This window comes from Chinchilla lanigera, unplaced genomic scaffold, assembly GCF_000276665.1.
Source record: "Chinchilla lanigera isolate Chin_1 unplaced genomic scaffold, ChiLan1.0 scaffold00002, whole genome shotgun sequence".
NCBI classification, from domain to species: Eukaryota; Metazoa; Chordata; class Mammalia; order Rodentia; family Chinchillidae; genus Chinchilla; species Chinchilla lanigera.
Genome location: NW_004955403.1, coordinates 41,046,853 through 41,060,801, shown reverse-complemented (window position 1 = coordinate 41,060,801; position 13,949 = coordinate 41,046,853). Strand labels below are relative to the sequence as shown.

The 13,949-nt window shown below is 36.4% G+C and overlaps 1 long non-coding RNA gene across 1 annotated transcript in view; it reads right to left on the bottom strand.

The window, feature by feature from the left end:
• Positions 1–463: 463 nt before the first annotated feature.
• Positions 464–13,949, bottom strand: part of LOC106148370 — a 319,876-nt gene continuing 306,390 nt past the window's right edge. The window contains exon 3 of the long non-coding RNA XR_001233761.1: positions 464–666. This is a non-coding gene — a long non-coding RNA (uncharacterized LOC106148370). The remainder of the gene's footprint in view (positions 667–13,949) is intronic.

Here is a 13,949-nt window from a genome sequence, read left to right as displayed (position 1 = left end):
CCGAGGTATCTGGTGTCACAGCTTCCCTGTCCTTGACATCTCTGCTGCTTTGTTAAGAAAGTTATTTTCAAACACTATACCTTCATGGGCAGTGTGGAAAATTAGTAAGCATGGACTATTTTACTGTCTGAAAATAGATAACAGCAACAGGACATCCAGGTTGGACCCCACGAGCCATAAAACTCAAAAGCGACTCTGCCGATTGTTCTGAAAGAGGCAGAAGTTTTATCTGTCAAACAGCAAGGGTCTTTATGAATTTGGTGCCTTTCTTCATTGAGAAAAGAGGTTAGGTTTCATACATCCCTGCTGGTAACAAATGCTTCTCTTGCAGTCTACTGTCACACACCAAGAGCTGGAACCCAGCAGCTCTTAAACCGTAGCTGCACCCTGGTGGGCAGAGCGGCACTGGCTACACTGGCTCAGTTCTGTTATTCTGTCAAATCAATTCTCCTCTTACCTCGGCTTCCTTGTTCTTCTCTTTGTCTCTGCCCATTGAACTTCTCCCATTGCTGGCAGTCTGCAGGGCTGGGATTACGGAAATCTGGTGGAGGGGCATATTGGCACAGCTGCAGGTTGCCAATCCCTGATTGGACGCCTGATCTCTTCACTCGCCCTGGGTAGCCCACCTGCACAATTGTTCATATCCTTGCTTTGCCAAGCTCGGGTCTAAATAAAAAGGGGAAAAATAGTGTTTGAGACACTGTACAGCAGAAGCCAGGGTCTTCTGGCCAAAATGTCAAGTTCCTTGAAAGAGGAGTTTAAAAGAAATGCAAGAGCAAATAATCCAGGGAGTTAAGATTGTATTCTCAAAAGGACGATTTGCTGCTAGTCATAACTCTACTGCTTTGTCACTGGAGCACCCCCTCTCCCCTAAGAGCGTTGTGGGAGACAATTCAATTTCTATGGTACCTAATAACTGTCATGGAAACCAAGGAAACCTAGGTCTCACAGGCCCTTATTAGCAACTGCTTCCTTTAATGGTACAGACTCCCACATTTGCAGCGGCTGCCACTTCTGCTTTTGTTTTTCTTCCCGACTCCCCAGGAGTCCACTAAGCACCCAGAGACACTGCATCCTGCTGACTAGGTAAATAAGCAGAAGGCTGAAAAGCTTAGTGTCCTATTTGGAGCCAAATCTCTCCCTTGAAAAGCTCTGCTAGCTGACTGTGTCCTCCATGCATCTACACTAATCTGCTTAGGTCAAAGGATCTGCCTTGAAGTGGAGAGCGTCAGGGGTGAGCTGAGTGATTGCAGCTGTCTGTTGGCTGGCTGTAAAGAGAGGTAACAGCTCCCTGCATCTCTCTGACTAAGACATCAGTAACCAGAGTCAGAAGCTATCAGTCATTCTGAAGCACAGACATCTACGCTACTCAGTTTTGCTTTATTGCAACTCCCATGCTCCCAAAATTTATTTGTTAGAATCACTAGCAGCTCTCCCTTGTTTTTCCAGGAAGGAAATAGGCTCCAGGAAGTCTTTACTGCCCTCTCAATCGAGGTAAATAATTTGGAGAAAATAAATGATCAATCAGAACTGCTGCCCTTTAAAAACAAAACAATCTTTCAGTCAGATGAATTCTTAAGACGCATTAGCTAGAAAAAAAAATCACTTTCCTCCCTGTGATTATTTCCTCTTTGTTAAGATTATAAGACATTTTGTCTTTAAAAGAACAGAATTTCTTTTTCTCATTTTGGTATACACATTTTATGCTTTTCTGGGTATTGTGAATAAATCAGATTTCCCACTCACTGTCTTTTGTGTTTGTTTACCCCCAAAGAAGGAAAATTCAGACAATTGCTTGATTTTTTAAGTGCATTCTCAAGCACTGTTTTATGAATTAGATTTTGTCCCTAACCATGAAGGATATCTTCGAAGTAGTCTCTACTCGCAATTCATCTCTAACTTTCTTTGTATTCCACACAATAATGCCATTTCCTAAAAGCTGTTACAATTTGTTCAAATTCAGGATACAGAAAATCATTGAAGAGGTAGTTACTTTCATTGACAATGAAATAAAAGTAGCCAATGTAAGGACAGCAAAGTTAAGCTATTAATCTTTAATTTAAATATCTGCATTGAAAAAAATACTTCAGTGTGTTTTCAAATGTTCTCCCATACTGTGCTATTTTTAACTTAAATTAGTCATCTTTGAGTGATTCTCATCCCTATGATCCACTGGGCTCATCTGAGGAGATTTACTCCCATAGATGTCTTGGGACATGCTAGTACAGTAGTGTTTAAGCACTGTTAATCAGATTCAGTAGAGCTGGGATGGGAACCCAAAGTGGTCAGTTTTTACAACATCTTGCACAAACTAATTTTGAGAATCACTACAGCCTATCATTGATATAACCTTAGCACAAAATAAGCTCATTAAAGGTTGGAATAGCAACAGATATCTTGCGTTACAGTAAGGGAAAAAAAATTATTTAGGAAACACTTAACTTGGCTTTTGATCATCATCTATCTAACCTTGCCAATATATATCTGACATACAGAAGTTTGAAGGAAGGCACTAAATACTCATATCTTCCAAAACTGCCATGTGCAGAGTAAAAGATTAACAGTGCTTAAACACTACTGTACTTAAGGAATACATCTGTGATGTGTAAGTGTTAAGGAAACATTTCCTCACTTTAAAAATAATTACTAATCCCTTTATCCAGGACTGTTTACATTAAGAAAGGGGTGAAAATTAAAGTCTATAAATCTAATAGTCATGACCAATACTAAAATTTAAATTACAAACCTCTTTCAAAAAATAATATTGTCACTGTTTACACTGAAATATGTTTACACATGAAATGTTCCATTAAAAGCCAAAGTGTTTTCCAGATAAAGTTAGACTTCGGTACTTTTGCCTAAAATATTAATTAAAGTTACAGAAAAGGAGATTTTTAGCTTGAATTAACTAAATGGCTGTCTTAATCCTGTACCTCATTATGCATTTGAGGTTATCCTTTGTTTGCAGTGAGATTTTTCAAAAATAAGAATTAAATTTTAAGTTAATTTAATTTATATGGTTGAGCTATTTCAATTAGCTTTCCCTTATCCTTAAAATGTAAACTATAAATTGAATTTCAGGAACAGAATATTTGTTTCCTAAAGTAGTTTATAAACCACATAAGAGGAAGTTCGTTATATTTTTATGTATTAGAAATAATAAAATTAATAATGGATGTTTAATAAATATTTATGTAATTTTGTATTAGCAATTACTAATGGAGCTCCTAAGATTTTCAAATTGTATCAGTGGGGAAAACATGTTTTTAACATTACGTGCTCAAATACTGGGCTACCCTGGAACAGGGGAAAATGCTAACATTAATTTCACTGACTTGCTTTCCTCTACGACCTTTCCTTAAGCAGCTCCTAAAGTGCTCTGCCAACTTGAAGCAGGAAGTCTCTGGGGTGCCTCCTTATGTAATATCCAAAGCTGAGATGACTATGGGAGAATGTGTTTCTCCTGTGGGACCACAGACCATCTTGTGCAGTAGCTAAGCCCTATGGAGTGATCAAGGAGCAATGCATTCAACAACCAAGCAGCAATACACAGTGGCCCTGCTACCAGAGATTAGTGATTCAGTTAATTTATATAGCAGATATGAGCACTACACATGATCTGGCTTCTAACCCTTACTTCTGTGGAACTTATGGACTATAATTTTTATTGAAACCATCCCAGGATATTCACCCACCCTCCACCTAGATACCATTCCTTATATATGCCTGAATAATATTCATTTTACCTCCCCATCCTGACTTCCAGTGCTCTGGTTCTGAGAATATCACTGCCTCTGGCTCCTGAATTTGTCACTTATGGTTCATAACTTTAATGCTAAGACTTCAGTTTTCTCTAACACTTTCTGATTTCCTTTCCCTTAGTATCTTGAGATTTAATAGAAAGCAAGAAGGGGGGAAGAAGAAAAAAGGAGTAAGATGCAATATGTCTTTGTACCAGTACCCCATGATGAATGGATTCATTGTCTATCTCACACATATACCAACAAAAAATTTTAAATAAAAGTTAAAAGTAAACAATACCAAACAAAATATGCCTCTGATCCTCTATCATAAGATCCACCTCTACCTTGGTCAGTGTCAAAGGAGAAAAATAGTCTCTAAGGAGTTATTTTGTAATTAACCATAAAAGGAACTACCATTTTAGGCAAAGACAAGAAAACTAATAACCATTTGCTAATGCGTTCAATAGACAGACTGATATTTCAATTCAATCAATGTTTATTAAGTATCTCCTGTGTTTTCTGAATTCTTCTGGGGTGAAGGGGCAGGAGGTAATGGTGAAATTATGCAGAACAAGCTCCATAACTAAGGAGTGTATTGTGTGAAAGAGATATAAGACATACATAGGTAAGTCAGTTTGAAAAGAGTCTAGCACATCATAATTAATTTTTGAGAGATAATACAGGCTGCTAAATATAAATGCCAAGGCAGGTTTTTCCACCAACAAATCACAAGAGGCCTAAGTAATTAAAGAAAGTATTAAGGGGGAACCGGGGCCCCAGTTGGGCTTGGAGGACAAGATGACTGAGACATTTCAAGGCACAGAAATTAGCATGAAGTTGGCATGTGAGAGGTAGGGACACTATGTTAAATAACACAGAAAATGTGTTTAAGATTGTCAGTTGGTTTAGGCCATACATGATCGCTATGATGTGATACTGATAGACACTTGGGAAGAGGAATGGAAGAAAGTCAGCCTAGGACAGCAATTGCCAAAATAATAACTGCATAGATACAAGGACTAAAAACAAAATAGTTAAGAATTTTAAGTAATCTGAAAATAGAAACAAGACACAGAGATGAAGAAAGGATATTTCATAACAAATCCCTGGTGAAAAAGAGCAAAACTGGATTGAGTAGGCTTTCAATGTCATCAAACGGGGCATTTGATGGCTGCTGTCAGAGGACACCGGGAAGAATACGTGGGAAGCTGTCCCTGCATGAAAACTTTATGGCAGGTGATAAAAGAGAAGAAAAAAGCACCAGGAATTTAAAGGCTACTTTTACCTGGGCAAACAGTGAAGAATATATTTATATAGAAGTCAGGGAACAATCCAAACCAACCTAGTTCAATGGGAATAATGAGAGGAGAAGGTGATTAAAATTTCTGGCCTAGACATGGAAGAAATGGGGAGCAGAGGGAGGAAGAGGAAGTAAACAAAAAGATTAGGATGTGGTGTATACAGCAATCTCCTACAATGAATGTAATTACTATGTACTACAGGCATGTACTAATACAAGTATTGTTAAAGAAATCTGCAAAGTATACAGTATTATAAAATGCTACTTTCCTTAGATTTTGTCTGATTTTTGGAATCCAAGTGTACTTATGTTTTGGGTGTGCAAGAAGCTTCCATAATTAGAACCACATCCTTGGAGTGAGAATATTTTGTCTCTGAGGACTTTCCAGATGCAACTGCATGATCAGTATTCGATACTGAAGGCAGTGCGGTGGAACGGATGAACCTTCAGGGTCCAGGCTTCCATTCTTTACAAAGTACTGGTCCTAATTTTGGCCACATTCATTTTCTGATGTTGGAACAGATTATATGGCCAAGCAGTTCATTTTAGTCTTCTGAGGAATTAACAGAACTCTTCACAGGCGTATAAATTGTGTATAATTATAGAAAGCATTAAAATAGTTGTACTATTTGTGTTCTTTATATTATGTTCATAAAAGAGGCTCTCAGAAGCAGAATCTCTGTGATAACCTCATGGGACTAATCTTTCTTCTTGGTAATTTGTTAGGAGAACAAAATAATTCATTCAGTTCTAAAAAAGTGACATAGATTTTTAATGTTAATTGGATACTAATAATTAGAATTGTGGAAATATAGGATTAAATGAGCTAAATTTATGTTTTATTGTACTTTCTTCACAAGATGAGTGGAATTAATGTCTTGTTTTAAGACAAGATTTATTTTGGCACATAGAGTTACTTTCAGCCTTGTTCTCTGAGCAAAAAAGGGTTAAGTTAATTTTTGTTAAGCTTCTCCACAGTTTCACAAATACTGGTATACCTAGCTGAACAAAGAGAAAACAGAAAGAAGAAAGACTTTCTGAGAAGAAATTGCTATTTGTTCACATAGCTCCAGAAATGAGATGCAGTCCCAGCACAGGATGGCTCAGCATTTCAGGGGAACAGGAGTCAATGGAGAAGCTCTCCAGAGCTTCACAACCTGTTTATTCTCATCCACGAGGAATGCCAGTGTGCCTCTGTGTGTGTGTGTGTGTGTGTGTGTGTGTGTGTGTGTGTGTGGTGTGTACAGGATGACTTTTGTCCTTTCTACTCTGAAACTTCACTATGAGCTGCTTCAGAAACCTCCTAAACCCTACTGTTCTCAGAGCCTAGCTGCACAGTTCCTCTTTGCAATTCAGTGGCTTGAAGAAAGAAATAGTATTTTCTCTTTGTGTCAAAAATTTTGACTCACTGCATCAGAAAACTAAACAGCACATTTGATAAAATGATGCTAAAAGCTAAGTGAAAGAGAATAGATCCTGACATTCCTGGCAAACCACATGCACACACACAAAGGATTTTAGATTCGTAACTAAGATTTAAGTGTTGATGTTTAAGAAATAAGTACCTACATAACTATTCTTTATTTTGTTTCTCTTATAGAAATTTCTCTTGCTAGTTTTTGTTCAGTCTAAGTGGAAAATAGAATAATAGATTCATATTTGGAAGGCAGATCAGAAAACATTCTCTTACTGATCAGATCATTGACTAAATCATTAGAGATGGAGTGTTTTGACATAATTGAGGACAAATAAATGATAGAAATGATACAGGACAACCTCTTCATCGAAAGACTCCCACTCTGTAACCAACCTTGTGAATATATATGTACTTTAAGTAACAACCAACCGTGTGATAAATATATGCATTTAAACAATTTATTTACTTATACTAGGAAGTGCTCTGGAAGGAATACATTTTATGACATAATTGCATTTTACATGCACTTCCTCTTGGAAGATGCATTCTATTAGCTTGTTAAAAATATATGGAAGATCTAACTTCATTATTCAAGGTATAGTTATTAATTTTGAAGATAATCTAGGTTTTTTTCTTAATTTTTACTCTCATGGCACACATTGTACAGAATGCCAGCTTGAATATTTTTATTTTCATAATAAGTGATATTTATAACAACTTTTTTAATACACATGGTGTGATCAAGAAGTGAATCTTTAAATTTTTTTTTAAATTATTACATAAAGGACACATTGCCATTAATCTCCCCCTTGCTTCAAGCACACTTACCCCATCTTCTCACTTTCTGAGGCGGTTCTGGAATTCCTCTTTCATGACTGTCTTTAGTTGTGTTTCCACGGCTGCTTCAATGTTTTGAATTGATTCAAAACCTTTACCTTTCATGGTCAGTTTGATTTAGGGGAAGCGACAGGAATTGCCTGGTGCTAGATCTGGTGCATAAAGTCGATGAGGACACACTGTAATATTTTTATGGCCCCGATTTTCCATTGGATAATCCTTGGAAGGAGGATTCACTGTATTTTTTGTCACACCTCATAAAGACATTCATGAAAGAAGACTTCCATAACTGCTTCAGAAAATGGCAAGAATGATGGAATAAATATATGCAAAGCAAGGGAGAGTATTTTGAGGTAGATTAATGGCAATATGTTTTTACCAAAATAATTTTTAATTTAAACATTTCAGCATATATTTTCATCACTCCTAAACAGTTTTGTGGAAATAACTTTAAGAAATGATACATCACAATCCAGAAGGACAATCTGTACACTCTTCTTATATTATCTGGCAGAATTCAATGACAGAATAATAAATATACAGTTACAACTGTATTTTCTACTGATGAATAAGCTGTTGCCTCTAAAGTTTCAAGACAAATTAGTCATGTCAAATGATATCAATTTTCAAATTCTATTTCGTATTTATAAAGCAGTCCGATAACTTTTATATTTGGCCAAGAAAATTTCCATGTTAAATCAAATAGATATATGTAGGTGCATCTGATCGATAAGTTTGAACTAGAGGTAATCTCTATAAGAACTCCTGGGAAATGTTGATGTTATTTTTAATTTGTATTAGCTTTGGCTAAGAAATTTAAAAATAGGTACCTCTGAAAATCTTCTGAAAAGCAATATTCTTATTGCCAATTACATCTTCATTTTGGCTATGCCCATACATGTTTCCTTGGATAATTATTTTAATCAAATTTTCTAAGTCTGCTAATTGTCTTGAAAATGAATTATTAAACAATACATATTTGAAAGTGGGATATTGGGTATTTAAAAGTATTATCCCAAACACATTTTAAAAAGAATAAATCAAAAGATTTATTGGATTTTTATTACATTACTTTATAATATGCTTTATATCAATGATTAGAGCTCCAAAATTTAATATATGTATTAGAGCATTATGATAGTCATACAAGTATTTCCCTTATTTTGAAAAAAAGAATCCTGTAGATCCTTTAATTCTATGACAGTGAGGTATTTTTATTTTCTTTTATATAAATAGCAATGATTAATAGCAAAGGAATACTATGCTAATATTTTAATTATATGAATAAGATAATGGCTACCAAGCTAATTAACAAATGCATTATTTCACATAATTATTTTTTCCCAGAAAGAATATTGAAAATCCACTCTCCTAGAAATTTTCAAGAATACAATTTATTGTCATAACTAAAGTCCCCCTGTGTTAAAATGTCTCTCTCGAACTTATTCCTCCAATCTAAACTCCCTCGTTTGACCGCCATTTCTGCAGCACCCTCTCATCTTCCCACGAGCACAATTGTCCTCTATTATGCGATTAACAGTTTGAGATTTCACGTATGAGTGCGACCGTGTACTCTTTCACTCTCTGCACCTGGCTTAGTTCACTTAATGTCTTACATGTTTATCTGTGTTGTCACAGACAGACATGGTGGTCCACATCTGTAATACCCACATTCAGGGGCCTGAGGCAGGAGGGTCACTGCAAGTTTAAGATCAGTCTGAACTACAAACTGAGTTCAAAGTCAGCCCGACCTATATAGTGAGACCCTGTCTCAAAGAGCCAAAAAAAAAAAAAAAAGGAAACTATTCTGTGACAAATAAAAAAATTCCCCTCTTTTTTAAAAGCTATATAGGATTTCATTGTGTATAAATGCCACATTTTCTTTACCCTTTCATCCACTGATACACTTTTACAGTGACTCTGTATCTTGCCCTTTGTAATATTGCAATGACTACAGAAGGGCAGATGACTCTTCAACATACTGATTTCATTTTCTTGGATTGAGTTCATTGTATTTGGGTTATGGAGTCACTGGTAGTTCTACTTTTAATGTTTTGAACACCATCATACTATTTTCCAGAGTGACTGTACAAATTTACATTTCTACCTAATATACTATTGTTCTCTTTTCTCTCTGTTCTCTCCAACACTTCATTTCTACAGGTATACTTATTTTAAAATGACATATTGTGTATGATAAATATTATAAATATATTTTATTTTATTTGTTAATTTAAAAATATAGAAAAAATGAGATGATATAGAGAAGCATCTTTGCACATGGCCTTTAATGGTATAAAATAACTAATAGTTACAAGTGTTGTATATGATTTTAAATTTGATATATTTTCCTTCACTAGAGGAAAACTACCTAATAAGATGCTTGTCATTACATGGAGAATACCCTCAATGTCATGAAGCAACAAAAACAGAGTTTTCTATTTAGAACTTTTAAATTACCATGTGATATTTCTTCATTAGTAAAGGAGACTGCAGTTACCCAAGGATCATTTTACCTAAAATAGCAACAATTAGAAAATGAATAAGTCATGAAAAAAAATGATGAACATATAGGCCATGTTAAAATTATCTTATAAAGCCTTTCACTTCAGGATAGGGAGTTTAATTTGTATACAGTCATATCATCCAATATTAAACTTTTCCTCTTAAGAAAGAGGCTAGTATAAAATTTTTTCTATAAACTACTTCCAAATAAAATCAACTTTGCTGTGAGAAAAAAATAGACCAGAAATTCACCAGATAGCAGATAAAGACAAAGAATGAGAAAGGGAATAAGGAAGACTATCAATGAAAATCTTATCGTAAAATAATATGATATATATACAACATAGTATAAAGGTAGATGGTGATAGGATAAAGACAAATATTTAAACACTGTAAATCCCTTAAAAAAAAGAAAAGGAAACCACCAACACACCAAGGATACTCATAAAATTTAATTCTGAAAATAATACTCCAAAATAGGGCATATATAAGAGAGAATAAAGAACAAAACAAACAGGACAAAGAAACTATTGCAGTATGTCCAACTCAAGGCACAGGTTGAGCTCCATAAATTTTTACTAATACTCTTACTACCTTATTCAAGGTAGCATAGAACAGACGTGGCTGTGGACCAAATCTGTGTGAAGATTGCAGGGATTTTTTGTTTTGTTTGTTTTCTTTTTTGAGACAGGATCTTGCCACATAGCTCCAGCTGGTCTTGAACTCACTATGTAGTGTAGACTGGCCTCAAGTTCACCAGGATCCTCCTGCCTCAGCCTCAGTATTGCAGTATGACACATTTTAAGTCATGTTAAGACTGTGCAATTTAGCAAATGACTAAGGACAGAGAACTCTGCAGGTGGGAGAACCATGAGATTAGGACAAAGACAGCTGAAAATCTGAATCCAAAAGTCCTACTAAAGTCAATGCCAGTGAAACATCTGCTCCTCTTTATTTCAGGGAAACAGCCTTCTTCAAAAAGAAATGTATCAGTTATTTCACATTAGGCAATTTTGCTGCAAAAAGAGTACCCTGCTTTTTCTAGGGTTCTACCTTCACCATCCAGAGCTAGATCTGCATATTAACAACAGAGAAAAATGCAAAGTTCTTTTCCAAAATGAGAAACCATTATCTCTAAGGTCATCACAGGCCTTTGCCAATTTAATTCAGCAAGAACTGAGGGAGAGTGTTGCAAAATGATGTAATGAAGCTATACTGAGGAAAAGGAGTTAAAACACTGGACTAGACAAAATCTACCAATACAGAAATAACCACGAAGAATTTGCAATAAAATATGCAATAAAGCACCTATGTATGGCAGAAATAAATCTGAATAAAGGCACTATTGGGGTTTTCCAGCCCCTTAATCTTGTCCTAGACCTAAGCCAGTCTACAGATCTGCAACACATTAACTGAGAAAGTCTGCTGCTTATAAATTCCATAGGGTAGCAACAAGCACACATAGCAAACTTCCCCCATCTTTTCTAGATAGAGTTTCTGCCACTTACTAGGATGAATAACCTCTGGGAAAAGACTGAAATACCTTGACCTTCGGTACAGTCTATGACTCAGATAGCCTGTGACTGAATTCACACATTACTTTGTGAAGGTAAGCTTGAGTTTGTGTTTCTTCAGTGATGGGAATGCAAAGGGAAAGACAGAAATAGAAACCCAGAGACAAAGAGAGTGGAATCCAAGGGGTGTTCCCTCCTGTTTACTTGCCGTCCTTCTTTTATTTTGTGCCCTGAGAGGCAGATTTATATGGACTTGATGGCCTAGGTTGCACTCATCATATGAAGCTGCTCCTCCTGGGTTGTGGGAACATCACTTGATTCTCTTGTCCCCTCAACTCTGAGTCAAATGATGTCCTGTGGTTGCTATACCTGCCAGGGTGCCATCATTCCATTTTGTTTCCTTTATTCCTCTTTGAGTCTTTTTAATTAGACCTCTTAAGTAGCAAAATACAATGATTATGATCAAGACTAATTAATTTTACTTTTCTGGGCTGTGTTTTTTCTGTATAATATCCCAAAACCCTTCCCCTAACACAAGGACAAAAATGGATTTTCTCATAAAGTTTTTATGGAGTTTTATAGCTTTGCACTTATAGTTAACAATATGATCCACTTTGAGATAATTTTATATAAGGTGTACAGTATTTATCCAAATTAATTTTATGGCCTATGGGCAGCCAGTTGTTCCAGTAATATTTGTGAAAAGGTTGTTTCATAAAACAATTTATTTTTATTAAGAGAAAACTTTGTGCATGAGAGCTTTATAATAACTCCAGTTTTCCCTCCCATCTTTTGTGTTATTTTAGACATATATTTCACTTTTAGATATGCTATTAAAAAGTGATACACTCTTATCATTTTGGTTTAGTTCAATTCTGTTAATTGTGCAATCTGTGACCTGCTAGGATCCTGAATGTATATTGTGCCACGACCTCTTTTCTAAGAATGCAATGTCTGGTACATTAGCTATGAGCCACTGTGACCAATTAGATGACACTGACATTGGTTTTCTCAGTTAGGCTGGCCATGTCACAAGGACTCCCTGATCACCTGTGCCTGGTGATCACCTCACTATACCTTCAGGATAGAACGTTTCCATTATCTCAGACAGTGATGGTTATAGCACTGGTACACCAAAAGTTTGTGTTCACCTACTCCTGTGCATATTAAGAAAGTTTCACCTTTTGCTTATTGATTTGTAATAACTTTTCTAAGGTAATATTTATGGTTGCTTGGACACTGTAGTGGATTGACAGCTGGTGGTCAGCTTATAACCCCTAGCTGAACTGAGTAAGCGTGGTACTGAGTGTGGGAGGCCCACCTGGGGATTGTTGCCAGCAGCATGAGATGCAGTACTGGAGGATAAGTTAGGCTGTTGGGAGCAGAGACAGGCTTTTGAGAACTAAAAGGGCTGTTGGGAGCTGGTAGAAGCTGTAAGGAGCTGTTGGTTCTTTTGGAGGACCTTGTCATGCTGGTTTTCCTGATGAACTTGGCTGTTTTCATCCTCCAAAGAGCTCAGGACCTTGTTGGCACTGAGAATGGCTTCAGTTCACTTTGGGGGAGCTCTGGCCCTCACTCTGAGCATTGCTTCCTCGCTTTGGAGGGGAAGAAAGTGCACAGCTCAGTCTCCTGAAGAAACTTGTTGTGTTGGCTTTCCTGATGGGAACTCAGCTTTCCTGGTCATCAGAGGAGGTTGGGACCTCACTGTTGCTGAGGATGGCTGTGGTCCCTTCCGGTGGAATTGTGGTTCTTTCTTTGCATGTCGCTTCCTGGCTCCCGTACAGGTCCTTCAGCCTGCTAGCACAGATCCTTCATCCTGCTGACACAGACTTCCTAGATTCCACCACTGACCTTTGGATCTTCTCAGTGCAGATCCATGAAACGGGCCTGCATGAGACATTGTTTTGGGCTCTGGGCCTCCAGTTGGACTTGTGGGAGGCACTGTTATGAGCTCTAGGTCTTCAGCTGGACCCACATAGGACATTTCTGTGGGATCCAGGCCCTCGGCTAGTTTCCTTGGTCTTAGTGTATGGACAGATTTCCTACACTGTCTTGTATATCATTCTTTGGGTGACTATTATAAATAACCGTACAAAATATGTGTCCTGTGTTATGTTGTTCCCCTTGCAAATATCCTCAAACCACAACAGACATGATGCTTGAGACAATTTTGCAGTTTACTTAAATATTTATGGACAGCAACCATTAACCTCCAATGAGAAATGCAACAAGTTTCAGAGCTACAAATGCTGTTTTAAAACCTAGAGCTATTTCTTAAAATGCTTTATTTTTCATGGATGTGAGATTATCTTAAAGAACTGTATCCCTTTTAACATTATATTCTTTGGAGAAAATAACTTTTGAAAACATTCTTTTTCCCTTTGAGGAGTCCACATTCTATACAGGTTTTACAAGTAAAAAGTTGACAGTAGTCAACATACACAAATATGCCTGTGGATAGGAGAACCAATAATGGGACAGATGTATTTTCTGAAAAGCTGTGTACAGTTAACGTATGCTGGTTAATGCTTCTTCTTTAAAAATAGTAATATTCCTCAGTACTCTTAGTCATCATTTACAATAGTTTAATATAATAGTAAATATAGAAATATAATAATATTATATATAGTATA